Here is a 23,437-nt window from a genome sequence, read left to right on the forward strand (position 1 = left end):
TTCAGTTCCATTCACCGTGTGTGTTGGTGTCCGGTCGTCGGCAGCAGCAGTGCTTTCGGTGCGTGGCGTTGAACATTATTCTTCAGTACCCAACGAAAGGCAGTGAGCTGCAGGCCACATGAGCATCCATAGAAGGAGGAAGAAGCCACACCGCTATTGATCTGAATCAGTAGCTCTCCGTGAGTTGCTGTGGGCCATCTATGTCAAGCGCGTTATACTTAAGAGTGTAAACAGAGAGAACCCTACTCAAATTCCTATTCCTATACAAAACACAAGCTTCTGCTGCAGTTAACAAATAAGATTTATTATATAAGACCACGTAGTCCTATGTCACCATTGCGTACAACCCAAGCGAGAGGAGAGATGCGAGGCAACTCTCATCTCATGTAATGATAATTGGAGAACGAAATACAGATGAGTGTGAACTGATAGTTTGAACTGACAAGACGTGTTTTCCCTACAATCTGTCCGAACGACTCGTAATAGCCATCCTCGGTCATAGCAATACTGGCGACGAGTATTAAAAAAAAAACGGTGTTGAGTTGAGTACAGGAATAGTGAAATTCTAGTAGAGTGATATTAGGTTTTACTGTTCTTGACGTGCATGATTTTAGATCGATCCACAGGATCCAGGATCGAAGAGAGAGAGAATCGAAAGAGTTTAATCCTTGTGTTCCGGTAGGGAAAAACCTGAGCCAATATGGCAACGCCTGTAGAAGATGAAGCTAAGGTGGTTTCGGTTACAGTGGATAAAAGAACAAAAGGAAGATTTCCTGTATATGTGCCCGGTTTCAATGTAAATTCGTACCTACAAACAGTAGACATTTATTTTGCATTGAATAAAACACCGGACGACGAAAAGGCTTTGGAGTTTATTACTAGGTGTAGTGTCCAAATCGTGGAAAAATTTAAGATTTTACACGAAGAGAATAAAAATGTGTTTGCTGAGCGTTACCGGTTGATAACGCGGAAACAAGAAGAGGGTGAATCATTAGAAGATTTCGCGATAGATCTACAAAATATTGTAGAACATTGCAATGTGAGTGTTGAAACGGAAGCTACTCTTGTTCAGTCTGTTTTCGTGGCAGGTATACGAAGTGATAAAATAAGAGAGTCGATGCTTCGAGATGCAGGCTATAAGTTAAATCTAGCTCAATTACTAGAAAAGGCTAAGACGATAGAGATTGCCGCTCTCGAGGCACGAAAAATGGCTAAACAAGGAGCCAGCGCGTTAAATTATGTTTGCCAAAATAGTTCCATGCGAAGGAAAATTTTTGTAAAACCGGGAAAATTTTATGAAAGTGCATGTTCAGGTGCGAATCAAAGGGACATTTCGAGTCATCGAGGAAACATCAAAGTTAGCAGTGATACTGTGTGTTATAATTGTTATAACAAAGGGCATCTCTCATACAATTGTACGCTGCCCAAAGTCAAGAAACCGCGCTATGGGACACAGCAGTCTAAAGGAAACGTGAGTAGGCAGAGAGCTTTTGAAGAGTGGATCAATCAATTGTCAGCAGCTATGGATGATCTAAAAATGAGCATGGAGGATGACACTGACACTGGTGATGACCAGTCGGTGGAAGAACCAGAGGCTGAGGATGAACCGAATTGGGTTAATAATATAATGCTTGGTAAGTCAAATAACTCAGCACCAGCTTTTGTGGAATTGAATATAAATGGACAAACTTTGTTGATGGAGTGCGATACAGGTGCATGTGCAACCATTTACTCGTTGAATACATACAAAGAAAAGTTTAACAATTGTACACTACTACCAGATCACCGAAACATTTCCGTTATATCGGGTGAGACAGTGAACGTTTTGGGTAAAATAGTAGTGAGAATAAAATTAAAAAGCAGAACTTTAAGTTTATCTCTTTTAGTAATTAAATCTCCAAAAAAATTTGTATCTCTGCTAGGCCGCGATTGGTTAAACATTATCTGGCCGCACTGGAGAGATTCGTTTTCGCTCAATTCTCTTTGCGAAATAAATAGAGAACAGTGGATAAAAAATACAATTAAAGCATTGAAAACAGAATACTCATCTGCATTTGACGATGATCTTACAGAACCGGTCAAGGGTGTTGTAGTTGATATCCGTATAGATAACCAAGCAAAACCCCTAATACACAAACCATACACTGTCGCATTTAAACACCGAGAAACTGTAGGAAAACATTTAGATGATTTAGAGGCTAAGGGTATACTTGAAAAGTTAGAATACGCGGAATGGGCCTCCCCCATAGTTGTGGTAGTGAAACCAAATAAGAAAGATATTCGTATTTGCATGGATGGATCTAAAACGGTTAACCCATACATAATCACGCATCATTCCCCTTACCAATTATCGAAGAACTTATCACAAACAAAAGCGGAGCAAAAAAATTCGCTCTTATTGATTTGAGAGGAGCCTACCAGCAACTTGTTGTTTCTGAAACCACAAAAAAAAACTCTTGGTTATCAATACCCATAAAGGTTTGTATGCTTATCGTAGGTTACCGTTTGGAGTTAACCCGGCGGCTACTATATTTCAATCGGTTATGGATAAAATCCTATTGGGTATTTCGAACGTACAAACATATATAGATGATATCCTCATTTGGGCCGAGTCAGACGATGAGTTACTAAAGGTGATCAAAACTGTGTTGAGAAGGTTAGCGCAACATAACGTCAAAATAAACGCCGAGAAATGCAAGTGGTTCGTTCCCCAAGTGAACTATTTGGGTCACATTCTGTCGGAGGCGGGTGTATCACCACAAACGAAGTGACAGACGGAGCGGCTCGAAAACTTTGGTGACTAACCTGCTATTTCAATTTTTCAGTGTACCACATGGCAACACCACTACTACTGGATTGTACCACTTTGCAACACTACTATTGGATTGAACTAGCATTTTCACCAAATGTACTAGAATATTTTGGTTCTATCTCTTTCACTCTACTCAAAACTGAAATGCATAAAAAAATGACAAAATGATACGCACTCTTTGCACACTGTCAAAGAATCATTGTACACAAAATCAACTTTGTTCAAATCAAAACAAAAAAACTAACCCATCTGGTGGATGATGGCACAAGCTTCCAAGAAAATTCTATTACAGTGAACCACATTATTTTAATGGATTTCTTCGCCAGTTAGTCGTCTGTCACTTCGTTTGTGGTATCACCAAACCCGGAGAAAGTGAAGGCGATTAAGGCCGTGCCAGAGCCAAAATCAAACACACAACTAAAAGCATTTCTCGGAATGATAACGTTCTATACTAAATTTGTTCCTAAATTAAACTTAGTCCTTTCTCCTCTTTATGATCTTTTAAAAAAGGATAGCAAATGGAATTGGGACTACGCTTGCAATAAAGCCTTTGAACTAAGCAAAAAAGCCATCTGTAGTGCTCAAGTTCTAACGCATTTTGATCCATCTAAACAAATCACCGTGACTTGCGATGCAAGTGACGATGGAATCTCAGGTATTCTTAGCCACACAGTAAACAACATAGAAAAACCAGTGGTTTTTGTATCACGCCGATTGTCAAAAGCTGAAAAAAATATCCCATTTTACATAGGGAAGCATTAGCTATAGTATTCGCCATGGAAAAATTTTACAAATATGTGTTAGGCCAAAAAGTATCCATTATTACAGATCACAAACCTTTATTGGGCATATTGAACAACAAAAAAGGTGGTCCGTCAATAGTTGCTAATAGGCTACAAAGATATTTCATACGACTTTCGATATTTGATTACACTATCACGCATATGGCTGGTAAAGAGAACCATGTAGCAGATTGCTTGTCAAGACTACCTTTGGACCAAAACTTGAGTAGTGCCGACTTAGAAGAAAGTCAGTGCAGCTCCTTCAATGAACTAAATTATTTGATTGAAGACCAAAAAGTGAATCTCAATTCAAAAACTATTAGTGAAGAATCATCTAACGATTCAACATTATCAAAAGTTTTAGAGTTCGTTCAAAATGGTTGGCCAAGCCACGTGAAAGAGAGACCTTTGAAGAATTTTTATGCCAAACGATGATGAATTGAACGTAGAATCAGGGTGCTTAATCTTCGGTGAACGAATAGTGGTTCCTAACACATTGAAATTAGCTTCTTTACAGTTACTACACGCAAACCACCGTGGCATACAGAAAATGAAACAAATAGCACGAAGATATTTGTACTGGGATGGTATTGGAGTAGACATCGAGAATTATGCGAATTCATGCAAGAAATGCCAAATTTTGGGAGTTGATAGAACTCCAAGAGTTTATGGAAATTGGCCAGCTACTACTAAACCATTTGAACGGGTTCATATTGATTTTTTCCATAAATATAACCGCACATTTTTAATATTAGTCGACGCAAATTCCCGATGCATTGAAGTTCGGAGAATGACCAAAACAAATGCAGATAATGTTTCACAAGAACTTGACAACATTTTCATAGTTTTTGGATTTTCATCAACCATTGTCAGTGATAATGGGCCGCCATTCAACAGCTTCCTATTCAAAAAGTACTGTGAATCGCGTAATATAGAACATATTTTGTCCCCACCTTACCATCCTGCTAGCAACGGGTTAGCAGAAAGGGCAGTCCAAACCACAAAAGCTGTGTTGGGAAAACTAAATGAGATCGATTCTTCTTCATCATTTCAGATCGACAATGAAATCAATAAATTTTTGCACCATCATCGTCAATCTCCAACTACAGAGGACAAAATTATACCATATGAACGTATTTTCAGCTTTATTCCTCGTACAGAATTTTCAAGTCTAAGAGAAAAGAAGAAAACATTCAGTGGCGAAGATAGTTCTGAAAATGCAGATAAATATTTTGCAATCAACAGTAAAATTATTTACAACTATAAATCTAACGGCAGAGCATGTAATATGGAAGGCACCATTATTAAAAAAATTTCAAATGTCACATATCTAGTAGATATACATGGTGATATTCGTAAAGCTCATAGAAATAAATTAAAACGAGTTCCACAACAACCATTTGTTTTGAAAAATTGTGTAGACCCTGCTTCAGTGTCAGAGCAGAATTCAGAGGACATAAGAACAGAATCAAATGTAAAGAAAGTACGCAAGTCGATTACATCCAAGAAAAAGCCAAAACTAATAACGAGTCAAGCATTACGCAGATCTACTAGAAATAAAAAGCCAAAACATAAAAATCTTAATGTAGGACAACTAATAAAGAAGAAGAAACATAAGATCTGACGAGTTAATAGATTTGATTATATTTTTTTGCATGTTTATATTTTGTAGGAATAAGATGAATTTACTGGCTGGATGGATATTTTTTTTTAGCTAAAATTAATTTATATGAATTTACATTGAAATTATAGAAACTTATGAAATTGTATAAACTGGTGGAAGAATTAATTTAATTGGGGAGATGAGAGGAGAGATGCGAGGCAACTCTCATCTCATGTAATGATAATTGGAGAACGAAATACAGATGAGTGTGAACTGATAGTTTGAACTGACAAGACGTGTTTTCCCTACAATCTGTCCGAACGACTCGTAATAGCCATCCTCGGTCATAGCACCAAGAAGGCTGTCCCTTGAAGTTTTTTTTTTCGAATTTGTCAAAGAAATTTCGCTTGCAAAATTTTTTTTTTGTGTTTCATCGTGGTATAAAGTTGAACTCAAAATCCACAAAACATTTGCAATTCTGTTTTACGGAGGGTCAATTTTTTTTCATGAAATAATATATATGAAAACATATTTTTTACATGTAAGTTTTTTTTTTCAAGAATCTAAGAAAAAGCTGAATTTCTTGGATTTTTTATATTTTTTTTCCTGATATTTAAAAAAACATAAATACGTACCGAAAAAAAAAATGTTTAGGAAAGGTAAACTTCACCTTAAGTGCTACATTTTGATTTATTTAATGTTCATCTTTGAAGTGATGAACTAATTACGCGCAGAAATGGTAGAAGCGAGAAAGTACTTGAGTATTGCTCGTTTTTGACGTACGATTACGTCTTTCGGCAACATATTAGGGGAGCAATTTCAAAAAACCAAAATCGACCGAAATAGGTCAGGTTTTGACCACATACAGGGCAGTTACAACAGGCGCGGATTTCGCGAATTTCGCGGATTTGTCGCGGATTTGAACTTTTAGTCGCGAAAATCGCGGAAACATTAAATTATGTCGCGAAAATCGCGAAGGGACTGATGTGCTGTCACAACAATTGTGGAATGCATTGTAACCTTTCCGTTCCGAATTATTTTGCTGTCGTCAATTTTGTTGTTCATTTGGCGCTCAATTTATTACCGGTTCAAACCAAACACCCTGAAAATAATCGAGAAATGATCTCAATTTTGAAATTCCCTGGGGTCTGTCCAATGTGAGACATTTTCATGTTTTCTTTTCCAATATGAACATAGCATTTTTCGTTGTCAAATCATAAACGCTTCGTATATATGCGAGTAATTGTCATGCATACTGGATATTCTAGGTTCGTCCTGGAGTTCAGTTGATTTGTTCTACTATAGCAACCAAGACTGCAATAATGTCTGTAGTATCGAAATATGTCCAAACAGATTCAAAGTGTCTATGTGGTTCGTGCCCGACCTTTTGCTACGTATACAAGATGTTATAGGTTCTGAAATCATTCTGGAGATCAGAATATTTTTCTACTAAATCACCCAAGACTAATTCAATATCTGAAGTATCAAAATATGTCCAAACAAATGTGCAGTGCCAAAAATCACAGAAAATCTGTGAAAAATCACCAAACTGTTTACCGAACGTTCAGCTGTTGAGATATCGGTAAAATAATCTTAGTGTGCATGCTGGAGGCGACTGAGTTCGTCTATTAATTTTACGGGTTGGAAAATTTCTCTACTTCCTTGGGCATAGGATGGTACATGCATAGAAAGCTCTCAATTAAAATGTGAAGGTACTTAAAAATAAATAAAAATATAAATCAGTTTGACCGCCCACGGTTGCTGCTCTGTTATTACCAACCAGATCAGCTGCAATTACACAGAGAACCAACAGATGATGTTTGGGACTAACATTCATCCTCAATGTGTAAGAACTGGAGATCTAATATTTAGCAATTCCAACGCCGGCCGTGTCCGAATGCAGGTCAACTAGGGAATGGGAAGGAATGTGTTGACGTGGTACTTGCTGTGAAGGAAACCGAGAAATCCTCTGCGCTTCCACGAGAAATCACTGGGATGTTGGATGTGGGGAAAGGTTGCACACGCACACGCAGGGATCGTTTTTTGGTAGAGCGATTATAATACACAAACACACACCACACACACACGCGCGCGCACTCACTCATCCAATTTCTATTTTTAGATCAGGACCCACACTGTGGTAAGTGATGCGATCGGTGTTAAAGAAGAATTTGTTTTCATTAGAATCTAGTGGGTATAGAATAAGGCAAAGTGAAAAATTGCAAGGAAGGGGACGGGGCCTGGGATTGAACTCCCGGACCTTCTGCTCAGTAAGCAGGAACGGTAACCACTGAGCTACCGAGCCTCGTCTTAAAATGTGAAGGTACTTCAAAGAACACTAAGTTGAGAGCAGGTAAAAATCTAATATGCTATAAGCAATAAGCTTGAAATGTCATGTAGTAGCATAAAAATACTATTTTTAGGCAATGAAAACAGTTTTTTTTTTGTCGCGTATTAGTATTTTAAGTCGCGGATTTCTTTTGAGAAATCGCGGAAATCGCGGATCAAATTTAGAACATCTTGTAACAGCCCTGGACATATAACTCTGTCAATAGCAGATGGATTTTAATTCTAAACAAGCCAACGATCGAAATTTATCTACCAATCTGCTAAAATGAACACTTTATTAATTTTCAATAGGTTACTATTGAAAATTACACAAATGTCCAACTGTTGCAATGGTGATCCAAATTATTACACATAATTATATCATTATTATAACACAGATTTAAAAATCGAATTCGATGCGATCTCACTGAACAGTGCTCATTCAATCATCGTGTGTTGTGGTGTCCGGTCGATATTAGCAGCAGCAGTGCTTTCGGCGTGTCGTTGAACATTGTTCTACAGTACAGCTGTACAGCAGTACAGCGAGCTGCAGAGCCCACATGAGCAACCATAGAAGGAGGAAGAAGCCGCCCGCTATGCTATGGATCGGAATCAGTCGCTGTGGGCCATCTATGCCAAGCGCGTCACCCTAATTCCAAACAACATACCAGCCTCATCTGTGTTTAACATCCTAATAACTCAACCATCACGACAAAACGGTCCTTTTCAGGACCACCATAAATTTGTTAAAAGAGTATTATTTGAACATTTATCAAGGTCATCTATCGGAGGTCAGTTCCTGCAAACAGCTAGCTATCAAGGCTCAACCTGAACTATAGAAGGTGTGGAATTGTAGGCTTGAATGTATTAGCACAAACGAAGTGACAGACGGAGCGGCTCGAAATTTGGCAACACTACACTCAAAAAATTCTTCACATCAAAGCTACGTGGAAAATCACGTAGATCCAAAATCATAATCTTCTTTGAGAGTTCACCTGACTCAAGTAAAAATTAGATACCCGTTCCTGAAATTTAGTTGGAACACCTTTCATAATCACCTTGTTGACCAATACTCCTTACGTGAAAATCACGTACATTGAAATCATCATTTTGACAGCTCGACTTTCACGTACATGCTATGTGTTCTACACGTATAAAAAAAAAAAACAAACATGGCCACTGTGCAGAACGTAGTGCAAAAGCTCTTAGCTGATTTGCAGATTGCTGATCATCTCTTGGGGATATTGGACGGTAAATAGTGATTTTATTGCATAAATAAACATCTGTAACTATTATTATTTCATTTTACAGAGTGTGGAATTCAGTTTTTGGACTTATTGACCATAACTGCCGACCAGATTAAAGAGTTTTTGCAACCAACGAAAATAAATTGGAAGTACTCTGTATTAATTGAGCTGATTTCCTCCTGGCGCACACGAAACGTAAGTAAAATGCTATTAAAAAAGAAATGCTTGAGAACTGACGTAGTTTTGTTTTTGATAGAAATCTGCAATCATCGATTTGTTGATGTCGCTTGACCCGGGACAGCGTTTGCGACTAACCGGCCAAATTTATTACCCTGGTCCGTCTGTCGAAACAGCACGACACAGCCAGTCATACGAGCAACCAGAAGGAAGTTCAGGCAGCGACGAAAGTCTTGATGGCGAAGGAATTCCAGTTTGCGATAATCTGTTATCCGCAACGGAAGTGAATGTGTTGGCTTCAGAGGAAGAAATTTCAGGAGAAACTTCTGCAGTTGGCCAATATATCTCAACACATGTCTCGGGAGCACTGACGCTCGTTCCACAAGAACAACTTTTGCAACTCGAATCAAGCGGTAGTGAACCGGACAACCACCCAAAAGATCTAGAGGACGACTGTAGCCGGAAAGTCAATGAGTCATCCGTGCAGGAAGAAAATCTCCCGGATGATATTTCATTAGAAGACGATAGTGAGGCAGAAATTGTAACACAAGCTGACGGTCAAACTTACATCATCGTTGCTTCAACTTCTCAAGACAACGAAACGCTACCGTTGCTGGAACCAGGCCATCATTTGCGACTTTCCGACTCAGCTCAGCGTTTACCGTTCACTAATCTTTCAACCGAAGTAGCATGCTGTAGTAATTCACACACCCTGCAGGCCGGAAATCATAACGTTCGAAACTCGAACGATAATCTGTCGGACGAGAACGGTCTAGCCAGTGCACCAAAAAGTTCTTCTGCTAACGTGTTTACTCCCAGAATACTACTGCAACTACTCCAAAACACCGAAGAAGGTAAAGATATCATCAAGTACGTAAACATCTCAGAGCTTTCTGAAGCTAAGCAATTGGAACTAGCTGGCATAATCGCGAAGTACCATTTGAACACTAAGAATAAGCTGCATACCGAGGACCTTGAAATATATGCGTTAGCCGTGACTTCGTTGTTTAAACACGAGCAGAAGGTAAATAATTCTTTAAAATAATATTTGAACGATAAAAGAAATTTTTTAACATTTCAGGAGAACTATTTCATCCAGAGAAGTGGAGATCGCAAAAACCACGGTGGGAAAATAACCAATAAAATTGGAAATCTGAAGCAACGGAAGCGGAAGCGTGAAACTAAGGAAAACGAGTACCAGACCAACAAGCAAACAATCGTCGATACAGAAACAGCGATAAATGCAGAAGCCGAAGGTGCTGCAGAATGGCTCATGTTGAATGGTGATCCTTGGGCAGTTGTCCTTGAGCAATGGAAACGTAGCCATGATGTCCGCAAACCTGACTTGCTTTCTGCTAAAATATTCATCGCGTTCTAACGACGTACCAACATTACAAAAGTCAGCATGGTTATCAACTGGTAGGTTTTACGTTTTATTTTTTTTAAATACCTTACTGAAGTAATTTTTAATATCTAGATTGATATTGATTTTCAAAAGCTATTCCCAAACGCGGTGAATGGATGGAAAAAGTTGGAAAATTTTATTCCAGAAATAACGCAATTTATTTCTTAGAAAGCCATGGATCCATCAGCTGCGTCGCTTCTTGAGCAGCTATCTGTAGAAGGAGCAAGCACTGGTACAATGAAAGTTTTAATTATTGATCCAATTAATTAATTTTTGTTTTTTTTTTCATAGATACGAAACTTTGCGCTTTACTACAAGCACTTAACACCGTTCTGCCTCCGATCTCTGCTGCTTCGAGGTTCAAACCAACAATTCTGGCAGGTCATGAAGATGTGTTACTTTTTGCGGTCTCCAGAGATCAAGCTCATTCGAAAATACAAGCCGTATACCGGAGCTACGCAGAGCGCAATTTACCTACTGTACCTAAATTAGTTGCAGTAGGTGAAAGCTTGGAGCATTTGCAAGGGCGTTTCTTCGTTATTTACAATGATGTGTGTTACGAACTAGCGTCTGCTTCGAGAGCTGTTGATGTTATAATCAAGCTGACTGCTGTATTTGGACTGCCTTATTCAAAAATCACAAAACTCGTTTGGCACTTCATAAGCGGCTATGTGTATGGAATAAAACAGCGAGCATCTTATGCTTGCATAAACAAGTTGCATAATTACCTGGATATGAAGAACACTCAACAAACACAATGATAAGCTGTATGATCCAAGGATGTACGTACGTTTCCGAGACGCCGGAAGCATACCTTATGCACCTCAAAGATTTTCATCAAGTTCCAGTTATATACCACTACCGATGCACGATAGCAGGATGCAACCAATTATTTTCGAAGCTCTATCCATTCAAAAAACACATCAACCATCACCCAGGATATCCCAGCACACCATCATCAAGCGCAGGTGATCATCACTTACAAACGAGTCCAGAAGAAATACTTCCTGATGTTCCATTGGCTGGTTCATCATCGGCAGAATTCAGTTGTCCTGTATCAAAAATAAGGAGGACTGCCGACCGTGATGATCACTTGGTCCAACCGACCGAAAGTTCAATTAACAAACTCGATCAGATGGCGATTAAGTTAACTCTGCTAATGCATAAAAATAACAATTTCACAAGAAAAGACGTTTACTATATACAAAATGAAATAAGTTCAATGCTATCAGAAGCAGCCAGTGAGATAGAAAATTTCAACCTTCTAATATCAGACCCAGAGATAAAATTTGCTTTCCAAAAGTATATAGATAAGATCAAAAACGTTTTCCATTTTATAAACTCAGATCATAAGTTTTTTAAGTGCTTGAAAACTAGTTTAGGGTTTGAACTACCTACAATAATCACAAAAGAAAATCAAAAAGTCATATCAAAACAAATAAATATTGAAACACATGTAGAGTTAGAGCAACCTAAAAACTACTTAATTATCATGCCTATCATATTTCAAATCAAATCGTTTTTTGAATGCGATGAAATATTAACTCAAACGTTACAAAATACAAGTCAGCTAGAGGAATCGGATAATATTTCTAACTACATAAATGGAACTACGTGGAACACTATCAAGCAAAAATACAACCAAGAATACGTGCTGCCAGTGTGGTTATACGCTGATGAGTATGAAATTAACGACTCTCAAAGTTCACATAGTAATAGACACAGCATTTGTGGTATATACTACAGATTTCCAACAATACCGAAAGAATTTCAATCAAGAACATTTTCGTTGCAGGTATGATTAAAAAATCTGACATAAAGGAAGTTGGAATTAATAAGCTGCTGAAAGCTCTAGTTGATAAGTTTAAGCAAATCGAAGAAGAGGGAATAAGCCTAGTTTTACGCGGAGAAGTTGTGCTTGTCAGATTTGTATTATGCTTAATACAAGGTGATAATTTGGGTGTCCATACACTGTTGCTTTTTTCAACCGGATTCAATGCTACGTTCTACTGTCGCTTCTGTAAAAGACCCAAAAACCTATTAAAAACAGATTGTAAACATGCTGATTGTCTCCGCCGGCGACAGGACTTTTATTTGGATTTAGAAGTAGGGCAACCTAGTGAAACAGGCATAAGTGGAAACTCCGTTTTTATGAGCTATCTTCCTTCCATGTTACAGAAAATTTAAGTGTGGACGCGATGCACGATCTGTTTAGTTCAGGAATTTGTAAATACGGTCTAGTAGAGGTTTTAAACCACTGTATCTATGCAAAGAAATTCTTCACGCTGAATGATTTCAACAAACATCGAAAATTGCTTGCAAAAACGTGCATAGACAGTGAGTTAAGTCGAATGCCTGATATTGCAGAAGGTTATAATAGTAAGGAAAAGCGTAAAGCTGTACTGATAAGATTAACTTCAAGTGAAACCCGTATTATGGTTCATTATTTCACTTTAATCATTGGACAATTCGTACCACAAGATGAAATGGTTTGGAAATATTGTATAATATTGGTTAGATTGACTGAGATTTGCTTAAAAAGCTCTTTTTCATTAGAGTTGGTTAATGAATTACGCCGTTTAATCGGCATTCACCATAGTATGTATCTTGATCTTTTCAAGAAGGATCTCAAGCCGAAGCACCATTTTATCGTCCATTATCCTTCAGTAATTGCTGCATCAGGACCAATAGAGGATATGATGTGTTTCCGATATGAGGCCAAACACAGAGCATTTAAACAGTACGCACATATAATGCCCTCGCGAAAAAATGTGTGCTTAACTCTTTGTATAAAAGCGTCTCTTCAATTTACATACGACTTATTCAATAGCATTTTTTTCAAGCTACCTGATATTGGAGATTTCCGAATGTTTGATCTAAGCCTTCGCAATTATTTTAGTAAGCTTGCCCGCATAAGCGCGAACCATAAATTGACCTTACCGATAATGGTTATAAATTGTTTATAATCCCTGCTAAACTTCAACTGAAATGGTTATGGAACTTTACATGAACGTTTAATGATAAAGTTTTAACCTTAAGTATTATAGTTTTTTGGAAGTGGACCTTACCAATAATGGGTTGTTAAGAACCATTACCATTCAAAATTCTTGTTTTCTCCATACATTTTCAGAAAGAAAACTATATTAGAACGTTTTTACTTATGGTTTGAGAACATTAATGGTAATGGTTATGGTAACCAGTAAAGTTCATGAATGGTTTTGTAACATCGATCAACTTTATGTGGAATATATCGCGAATTGGTTGCCTGTAAATTACTGATTACCAATTCACGATATATTTCACGTAAAGTTGAGCGATAATACAAAACCATTAATGAACCTTACTGACTACCATAACCATAACCATTAATGTTCTCAAACCATAAGTAAAAACGTTCTAATATAGTTCTCTTTCCGAAAATGTATGGAGAAAACAAGAATTTGGAATGGTAATGGTTCTTAACAACCCATTATTTGTAAGGTCCGCTTCCAAAAAACCTTAATACATAAGGTTAAAACTTTATCACACAAACGTTCATGTAAAGTTCCATAACCATTTCAGTTGAAGTTTAGCAGGGATTATAAACAATTTATAACCATTATCGGTAAGGTCATGTGATGGTTCGCGTTTATGCGGGTGTGCAACCACTAAACATAGATTCGGATTTGAATATGATGTTCTCAAGCACCATAGAGTACAAAGGCACCCATTATAGAGCTGGATACTTTATGACATTGTTTGAAAATCACGTAATGTACTTGTACGAAGCAATTGAGTTCATTATGCATAATAATGAATTATATATAGTAAGTCAGTACTGGCAAGTTGATAATTATTACGAACACTTTTTAGCATATGAAGTAAAAAAAATGCTTACCTATTGTGGTAATTCTGAAAATAGAATCATTCAATAGTTCGCCCGTAACAGTTCACAAAATAGTCGATCGGTTCTATTTCCGCGTTAAAAATGATTTCAATGTAGATCAATCGAAGCTAGATTAAGTTAGTTATAAAGTAATCATTGTCATTTGAATAAACATTTATAAAAAAAGGTTCTTTATATTCATTGTTGTTACTGGGTAATTGCTTCAACATTTGCATAGTTTTCACATAGTTTTTAATGACTTCATTAATTACTATTTGAAAATCAATGCAAATTTTGAATCATTTACCTTCAATTAATTAATTGAATTCTACAGAGAAATAAATAAAACTCATGAAAAAATAATATATTTTTTATATTCTTTCAATTTGAATTATACCGTGATTTCACTTAAAAGCTATTGACATATTTCGTAGGTAATACCAACAAATCACGTAGCTTGTACGTGAAACTCCCATGGAAGATGTTCAAATGGAAGCTTTCTTTGCTATATGAAATTCACGTAAGTGCTACGTGAAAAGTACGATGGAAAAAATCCACGTATGTTTCCACGTAGCATCTACGTGAATTTTTTTTTTGAGTGTATCTACTCATATGTACTAGCTTAAGGTTCAATTTACTTTGATGCATTTTTTAAAAATTCAAAAGCAGTTTTTTTCGACGCATTATTTTAGATTGCAAAAAGCTCGCGTCTATTTGTGTAAAATATCAAAAGGAATATGAAATAATGCGTCGGAAAAGAACTGCTTTTGAAATTTTTCAAAAAACACCAAAGTAAATTGAACCTTAAAGTAGTTGATGCTATTGGGGTGCCGCCTGTTTTCTCTTTTTCTTGAAAGAGAGAGCCTGTTGTCAAACAGCATGTCACTATGTTGTGTTCGTTGTTATCTGCACTTCTTTTGTATAATGAAAGACCATAGGCCAAAATGATTAGGGGTAAACACATCGGATTAACACAACTCGCGCTTGTTGGCGGCAATTGTTGCTAAAGATTTCATCAGTCGGTGCTGCTAACCAAAGCCACGGTCATTCGCGACCGAGAAGACATCGTTGTTGGACGCCAAACAGGACCCGTCCATAAAAAAAATCCTATAAAAATACAATGATTTTTGTCATTGTACCTATATGACAAATTTACAGTAAAAAGGGGGGTTAACTTAACAATAAAAAAAACACTTTTTATTGAGAATTGTATCGTTAAAAACGAAATTTAGTTTTTCTCCTGTCCAATAATTTAACAGTTTTTTTTTTAAAATATGTTTCCTATTAATTATAAATGTACATTTAGTTCATTCGAAACTTTTAGGATGTTAAGTCTTATTTCAGGAATGTTTTAACTTGTTGAGCCTAAAACAGAATTAGCCTCAGGCTCAGGGGGTTGGAAGTTCCCTTTTTCACATCCGATCTGCATGTAGTTAAATAGCCTGCAATCAAAAGCTGTCGATTTTCCTGGCCAAAAATGGTGATTTGGAACTGGATCAAGCAGAGAAAATCCAGGCTAGGATCGATTGTATGTCCCAGGATAATGGAAACATTCTGGAAGACTAAGAGGTGAGAAGTCGGCAGATCGAGATACTACTAGAGGCTATCGGTAAGAGATGAACTAGCCTATGGCTAAAAATCTCTATAATAAAGTATTAAAAAAAAAAAAAAAAAATAGAGGCTATCGGTAACTCCACGCAGAGCTGGAACTGCTCATGGTCAATCGGGTGGTAGACATCATCAATAGTATCATTTCGTGTTTCATGAGCAGTATGGGATTCGCTGGGGAGATCGTCAGAAATCCAGACGTGAGTTTTCCCTTTTTTGCAATGCATTGGTCTACCTAACATCTGCCATTATTTTGTGTTCACTCGCTTCCCTTTTTGCCGTAGCGTGACTACGACGAGTATGGCATCCAGATTCGGGTCAAGTATCGCAATACGGAAAACTGCGGGCCCTTAATCGGCGCGTGCAATCAGGTGGAGAACGCGCAGTGGCCATCGCCACCTACACCTTGTCGCTGCAGCACATCACGCATGTACCGTTCCGTTGCGTGGACGAAATCAACCAAGGTATGGATTCGAACAACGACCGCAAGGTGTTCGAGATGCTTGTCGATGAAACCTGCCGTCCCGGTTAGTCGTAGTACTTCTTCGTGACACCAAAAGGTAGGTTGGATGCGAAAGGCGCTTAACGATGGCAGCAGTAATTCATTACTCTTCTTATTCTGTTTTTTTTTTTTTAATTCCTGAAAACAGCTTCAACCGAATCTGAAGCACAATGACCTGATGTTCGAATCCACAAGGCTGTTTGCAGGCGGACAGCTAATCAACCAAATGCTTTCAACTTCGAGCATATCTATCTATTAGGTGTTGTAATTCCTATTTTCTGCATAGTCGGAGCCATGCAAAATCTTCCTGTTAATTCCATGTTATCATTTTTTCAACATTGATTTCCTTTTTCCGCCCCTATCGAGGAGTGCAACTTCGTCGGTGGTGCAACTTTGTATGTTAACGCATTAGCATATACCTTCTTGCATATGTTCGAGTTATTGGAAAACATGGAACCTCATACGACGAACAAATATTAGCTGAGGAACAATTAAAACAGCGTAACGTGATAATAATTTTATCGGTGTGCGGCTTTCTAAAAATGGAGCAACAAGAAAATGTCATACGCGCACAGCGCAAAAAAAAACTCGATTAATACCAACCGTTACAACAGATCAATCCACTCCGTGCGGTCGGTTTAACAAGAGCAGAAATTAATTTCTGCGCTGATGTGTGTTTGTCGCACGGTAAGTGCCGCCAGGCGATTGCGCGAAGAAGCGTCTCTTCTCGTGTGGCTTCGTAAAGTGAGCGCAGATGTGTGACAAAAGTGGGTAGGTTGCATCAGGGTTGAAGCGCTGGTAAGAAGATTTACACCGGTTGATACTACTCAGCAGTGTAGAACAGTCAATGTTTCCCTGAAGAAGATCACCGGCGAAGCTTGCCCTTGCTACGTTACGTCTCGCATCCAAAAGCTCTAAGTTGATAAGCATACAGCCAACCGGTGAAAAGTAACGATTTTAAATTGGCTCACTACTTGACTAGCCTATTGGTCCCAAGCAAATCGATTCATTACCCCATTCTAGTCAAAATTCTAGTACTACACAATGTTTGTTTTGATTCGCTATGAAAGTTTGACAGGTGAAATGAGGGGTTCGTGGATTTTCCTATGTTTCGAGGGGTACATCGATAAGCTTGGGACCGAAGAGAGTACCAGAACTGAGCCAAAAAGTTGAGCACGTTTCTTCGCGACCTACTAGCATAGAGGTAACTCTAAGACTAGAAGGTCCCGAAATAACGTGCTCAACTTTTTGGCTCAGCTCTGGTACTATCTTCGGTCCCAAGCTAATCGATTCACCCCTCGAAACATAGGAAAATCCACGAACCCCTCATTTTATCTGTCAAACTTCCATAGCGTATCAAAACAAACATTGTGTAGTACTAGAATTTCGACTAGAATGGGGTACGTTAATCGTTTGCTTGGGACCAATAGGCTAGTCAAGTAGTGAGCCAATTTAAAATCGTTAGTTTCATATTGATTGTTGCTACTAGTCTTAGAGTTACCTCTATGATACAACCATAGAGTTAGCTCTAAGGCCACAAGGTTCCGAAGAAACGTGCTCAACTTTTTGGCTCAGCTCGGGTACTCTCTTCGGTCCCAAGCTAATCGATGCTCCCTTCGAAACATAGGAAAATCCACGAACCCTTATCTGTCAAATTTTCATAGCGAATCAAAAGAAACATAGTGTAGTACTAGATCAAGATGGTGCAAACATTATCACGCATACGCACGCATCAAACATGTACCTTTAATCATCCAACAATTGATCACTAATTAGCATGTCACCATAATTGGTAAACTTTATGGGCATAGATAAATGTTGCAATTGACAAATTACCCTACCATTGCATAAATCCTGTGAACATCTAAAGCTCCGTTGAGTTCAACCCTTTTAAATCGCTCCAACCATGGCCATTACTTTGTTATCACACGCCCTCTGGCTACCAAAGATTGGTTTTGCCACTGTCGCCGTAAGTCGCACATCTCCCTTCTGTGGCCCACGTAGCTTAAGTTTTGCTCAAATGTAATTAGCGCCGGCAAGATCAACCTGACACGTGTGTGCCATGTGTACCTGTCTTGCTACGAATCCGATCCAGCCGGTTTGCTCTCCAGACGCATCACTGTGCCCTGCAGGTATGTCTCCGCGTGTGTCGTGCTAATAAAACGCAAACCACCTAATAGGTACAATATACCGACCTAGCCCCAGCATCCTATACTGCCAGGGTGTCTCTGCTCGCGATCGATTCCACTATCACGCGCGGCGGTTCATATGTATCATCATCAGGAGAAACCCGGAGGCCAACCGACCGAGGCAGCCAGCGCCAACCCCTATCGATCGATGACACTTTGCGGTTTAATTTCCAAGAGCACAAAAGTTCCCTCGAGGCGAGAAACGAAGCGCACAAAGTGCCATCCTGGCCAGATATCGCTTCTAGTCCACGCGAACGGGAGGGCGCCTCTCGCTTGCTACTTTCTCAGGATGTTACCGTTGCGCGTTTCGCGTTCGCGACCTGATGGGGCTTTCGTGTTGGAATTTGTCATCCTTGGCTCTACGGTTAGCCTGCGCCATGTAGGCCTCACAATCCACACGGTCAGTGATAGTGCGCAGCGATCTCACACTTTCGGAGCGGCTCGTTAATTATTGACGTCTTCCGGGAGGTTCGATTGAAAAGTCATGCAACAATTTGCACCTGCTTTTTTGTTGCAACGAAGGAGACACGAGCTCGAGTTGGGGAGAAAGGAAGTGTCTATGACGTGGAAGCAGGAAGTGTCGGCTTTTTAATGGGGGGAATTTGCGTCAGCGAACGATTTCGTGGACTAAGCGAGCTAAGATTAATGTTGGAAGAACATGGTATGGCGATGACAACCGGTAGCCGCAAGACTGCAAGAGTGGATGGTGATGGATGCGAGAGTCCGGTTTCGGTGATGTGTGCGACTGCATGGACTTTGCTTTGTTTGAAACTCTATAATATCGTGCATAATTAATTAATTGATTATAACGCTACGCTGCCTTAAATCGCTTATCAGTCCCATATGGAAAAAGTTGGCATTGAGAAAATGGCAGTAGAAGTAATGAAGTACAATTCCCATGTAAATATTTGAAAAATCATAGTAAATTAAATGATAATTCTTTCCAGTTAAAATCAGCCGGTGGTGTAGCGGTAAGCATAATTGTCTCTCACCCCAAAGTTCATGAGTTCAAGCCCAGTCTTCGTCGTCGGGATTTTCTGATGTAAGAAAATCTCTGATTACGCTTTCCTTCAGAAGGGAAGTAAGCCCGTTGGTCAGATGGGTCGATAGGTGTACAGAACGAAAAAAAGGTTAAAATCAGCTGCAGTGAAGCTTGCATGTTTTGTTTTTTTTTTTTTTTCCTTTGGTTTGTTTTTTCCGTCGATCTTGTTTTCCGTGCTGAGCCACCAATGCTACCGACGTGCCAGGAAGGCAGCTCCCACACCTGGACCCTACCTATCGACCCATCAACTCATGAACCGGGGACCAACGGCTTTACTTCCCATCCGAAGGAAGGCGTGATCAGAGATGTTATGCCTCAGAACATCCCGGCGGCGCCGACTGGGATTGAACTCAGGCCTGCTGGGGTGAGAGGTAGTCACGCTTACCACTACACCGCCGGCGCCGTTTGCATGTTTTGTTATATCAGCTAAAAATATAGCAATTCTAACAGAAGAAGTGTAACTTGACTTCTGGGCGACATTTCTCATGATCAAAGTCCGTAGTTTTATAAATAATATTTTAGTAGATGCCAATTGATAATGAATAGCGTTGCTATTACAAAATTGACTAAAATCCATATGGGAATGATATATACGATTATAAGCAGTATAGATCCTCGCTTGAGGATGAAAATCCAACCAATTAAGGGGAAATCCATTAGTACGCCACGTACATTTCAGTTTTTGAGTATGAGTACTGTTATAGCATAGTAATGCACACTTTTAGAAATTACTACCGACGTCGGTAATTTTTACCGAATGTTCAACAGCTGAACGATCGATAAAACTTTGACCCTTATTTCAAAAGCTGTTTCAACTAATTTTTATTTTAAAACACTGTCAGCCTTGCTTAAATAATCTAGTATTGGCATTGTGGTGACGTTTCTTAGAGTTACCTATATGGTATTATCATAGAGGTAACTCTAAGACCAGAAGGTCCCGAAGAAACGTGCTTAACTTTTTGGCTCAGCTCTGGTACTCTCTTCGGTCCCAAGCTAATCGATGCACCCCTCGAAACATAGGAAAATCCACAAACCCCTAATTTAATGTGTCAAACTTTCATAGCCAATCAAAACAAACATAGTGTAGTACTAGAATTTCGGGTAGAATGGGGTACGCTTATGAGTAGATGTACTGTACTAGTCAAGTAGAGAGCCAATTTTAAATCGTTAGTTTCCACCGGTTGGTATTATCTCAAAATTTCAAGAACACACATATCGTCCCTCACAAACCAACTTAGCAAGTGAGTCCGCCATCTCATTGCCCGGAATCGAGCAATGAGATGGAACCCATGCAAAGGTGATGACAAAAGATCTTAAAGATAAAGCACTTAGAAGCTCTCGTATTTTCATGAGAAAATACGAGGAGTGCTTTACCGGTCTCATAGAGCGAATAGCCTCGACAGAACTGAGACTATCAGTAAAAATAAAATAGTGATCTGGTGGAAGTGAGGCGATCGTTTCTAGCGTATAGTATATAGCCGCCAGCTCAGCAATATATACGGAACAGGGAGCTTGAAACATTTGAGAGGCGCTATGAAATTCGTTATAAATACCAAAACCAGCAGACGCCTCTATTAATGATCCATCTGTGAAGAACGATATTGTGGAATCAACTTGGCCAAACTTTGCAGCATACTGCAACAAAAACTACCGTATCTAAAACCGATAAAACCGTTGTCCGGTACAACGTTAGAAGATCTTGCGGATGAGCTCCCCACCACGTTCCGGTAATTGTTCGGAGAAAATTGATCCTTTGTTGGCATTTTCGTCTCAGATACTCAATGCGGGATCTCCAGGTGCATTTTGAATCGAACCAGACCCCAAGATATTTGAAAGACATAGAATGAGTGATCGGTTTACCCAAAAGTTGAAGCTTTGGTTGTGCTGAACTATGCTTCCTAGGAAAAAAGGACCAACTCTGTTTTCTCCGTGGAGAATTCGATACCTAGCTGAATAGCCCAAGTAGACAAATTGTCTAAGGTATCCTGTAAGGGTCCTTGCAGGTCGACCCCTTTGGGCCCTTCATCTGCAAGTTGTCTCAACGTGCAGTTGTCACTTAGACAATTATCAATTTCTCTGACGTAGAAATTATACAAAAGGGGGCTTAACATGAGCCCTGGGGGAGACCCATGTAACTAAATCGATAAGCTGTAGAGTTTCCATGAGAAAAGCTCATATGTTTCTCTGACAGCAAATTGTACAAAAAGTCACAAGCGTGGAGTTTGTATGAAAGGACTTCAACGGATACTGAATCAAAAGCCCCCTTGATATCCAAGAATACAGAAGCCATTTGCTCTTTTTTAGCAAAAGCCAACTGAATTTTTGTGGAAAGCAACGCAAGACAGTCGTTCGTTCCCTTGCCCCTACCGAATCCAAATTGAGTATCTGAGAGTAGGTGGTTCGTCTCAACCCATTGGTCCAAGCGAAAAAGGATCATTTTCTCCAACAATTTTCGAATGCACGATAACATCGCGATGGGACGATACGAGTTATGATCTGAAGGTTTTTGAAGGCTTTTAATGGCTATAACTCTCACTTGCCTCCAATCATCCGGAACAATATTGAGCTCCAGGAACTGACAAAACAAGTTCAACATGCGCCTCTTAGCGACGTCTGGGAGGTTCTTCAACAAGTTGAACTTGATTCTATCAGCCCCCGGAGCCGAATTGCCACACGAAAGGAGCGCGAGTGAGAGTTCCAGCACTGAAAAAGCCTGGCTGATCTCGTCTACCATATTCGTCGTTTCGCGAGGAATCATCTGTGCCGGCACGGAATCAGGACATACTTTTCGCGTGAACTTGTGAATCCAACGATCTGAGTACTCTTCGCTCTCGTTGTTTGAAGACCGGTTCGCATCCTTCGCGCCGCGTTCCAAAGCGTATTCATCGACGTTTCGCGCGATAATCCGTCCACGAATTGCCGCCAGTATCCGCGTTTCTTGGCTTTGATGAGGCTCTTGAGTTCGCGTTCAAGAGAAGAGTACGCTTCGAAATTCACGGGTGTTCCACGTTTCCGGAAAAGCTTCAACGCGTCGGACTTTTTACGATAAACCTCAATGCATTGCTGGTCCCACCAAGGGGAAGAAGGTTTCCTACGAAAAGACGTTCCTGGAACCGGCCGAGTTTGAGCTCGAAGCGCGCTGTCCAAGATCAGATTGGAGAGGAAGTTATATTCCTCCAACGGTGGAAGCTCTTCTACCGACGACACGACTTCATCTATCGCGGTCTTGAACGTTGTCCAATCGATATTACGGGTGAGGTCGTACGCGACGTTAACGGATTCCGACGGATTGAACCCACTGGCAATCGAAATTTTGATCGGCAAGTGATCACTACCGTGGGGATCTTGGATCACATTCCACGTGCAATCCAACGATAATGAGTTAGAGCAGAGTGTGAGGTCTAATTTACTTCCATTTGAGGATGGACCAGCCAAACGTGCTACTTCTCCATTGTTAAGAATTGTCATATCGAAGTTGTCACAAAGGTCATATATCATAGTAGAACGGTTGTCATCATACAGTTCCTTCCAGCCTGTACCGTGGGAATTAAAATCTCCCATAATCAACCGTGGAGCAGGAAGTACTGAACATATATCTGAAAGTTGTTTTCGATTAACAACGGCTCTAGGAGGAATATAAACAGAAGCAATACAAAGGCTCTTACCTTTAATAATAAATAGCCTGACATGCGACAACTTCAATACCTGGAAATTGTGGAAGATTCACTCTATAGAAGGAATGGCACTTTTTGATCCCTTAAAGTACCCCTCCTCCACGCGAATCCTCACGATCCAGTCGAATAATGTTAAAATCATAAAAAGGAAGATCGATATCTGAAGAGAGCCAAGTTTCACAAACAGCAAATGCATCACAATC

General features: G+C 39.4%; 1 protein-coding gene and 1 pseudogene across 1 annotated transcript in view; one reads left to right on the top strand and one right to left on the bottom strand.

Annotated features, from left to right (window-relative positions):
• LOC135709354 (uncharacterized) overlaps positions 1-23,437 on the bottom strand; it is a 465,653-nt gene that overhangs the window by 240,855 nt on the left and 201,361 nt on the right. The gene's annotated exons all lie outside the window — the stretch shown is intronic.
• Positions 9,640-11,115, top strand: LOC135709360 (uncharacterized; annotated as a pseudogene).

This window comes from Ochlerotatus camptorhynchus, unplaced genomic scaffold (assembly GCF_037179485.1).
Source record: "Ochlerotatus camptorhynchus isolate MF236.1 unplaced genomic scaffold, CSIRO-AGI_Acam_v1.1 ptg000358l, whole genome shotgun sequence".
NCBI lineage: Eukaryota > Metazoa > Arthropoda > Insecta > Diptera > Culicidae > Ochlerotatus > Ochlerotatus camptorhynchus.